The sequence below is a fragment of the Sinocyclocheilus anshuiensis genome, unplaced genomic scaffold (assembly GCF_001515605.1).
Source record: "Sinocyclocheilus anshuiensis isolate Anshui unplaced genomic scaffold, SAMN03320099.WGS_v1.1 scaffold22089, whole genome shotgun sequence".
Taxonomy (NCBI): domain Eukaryota; kingdom Metazoa; phylum Chordata; class Actinopteri; order Cypriniformes; family Cyprinidae; genus Sinocyclocheilus; species Sinocyclocheilus anshuiensis.
The window spans coordinates 1-916 of NW_015555523.1; the positions used below are offsets into that span (position 1 = coordinate 1).

The 916-nt window shown below is 37.8% G+C and overlaps 1 non-coding gene across 1 annotated transcript; it reads left to right on the forward strand.

Annotated features, from left to right (window-relative positions):
- Positions 1–155: 155 nt before the first annotated feature.
- Positions 156–238, forward strand: trnal-uaa (transfer RNA leucine (anticodon UAA)). Its single transcript has one exon. It is a non-coding gene; the product is annotated as a tRNA-Leu (tRNA).
- The last annotated feature ends 678 nt before the right edge of the window (positions 239–916 follow it).

The following is a 916-nucleotide window of genomic DNA, read 5'->3' on the forward strand; positions in this document are numbered from 1 at the left end:
TTTCATGGACAAATGTCTTTGTGGGTTCGAACAGAATTGTTTCCAGTTAATTAATAACTTCAATAACTCAAGATGAGAGCAGGTAAGTCAATATGTCTGCCATGAAACATGTGATTATTATGAATTATATCTGAATTAATGATCTTAACATAACAACCAGGATGGCCGAGTGGTTAAGGCGTTGGACTTAAGATCCAATGGACAAATGTCCTCGTGGGTTCGAACCCCACTCCTGGTAGATCAATGTGAATTTTAAGTAGAATGTAGTAATACAGCTCTATGTGGTTGTGTTACCAACAAATTGGTTTCTCAAAACTGGTTATGAAGTGTCTCTAAAAGGAATAATGACGGTTTTAACACAACAAAGTGACCAGGATGGCTTAGTGGTTAAAGTGTTGTACTTTATAGCCAATGGACAAATGTTCTTGTGGGTTTGAACCCCACTCCTAGTAGATCAATGTGAATTTTAAGTAGAATATAGTAATACAGCTGAATGTGGTTGCGTTGTCAACAAATTGCTTTCTAAAAACTGGTTCTGAAGTACCTCTAAAAGGAATAAAGAGGGTTTTAACCCATCGAAGTGACCTGGATGCCTGAGTGGTTAAGGTGTTGGACTTAAGATCCAATGGACAAATGTCCCTGGGGGATCAAACCCCACTCCTAGTAGCAAATTCTAGCATGAATTAGGGCAGAAAAAGCTGTGCTCTTAAGAGACTAGAGGAACAGTCACTTCAACTACCTCCTGAAAATAACAACCAGGATGGCTGAGTGGTTAAGGTTTTGGACTTATAATCCAATAAACAAATGTCTTTGTGGGTTCAAACCCCCGTCCTTGTAGCAAATGTAAATTCTGTTATGAGTAATTACAAATAAAAAAAACTGCTTTATCTTATAGAGATGAAAGAAAGCATACTGG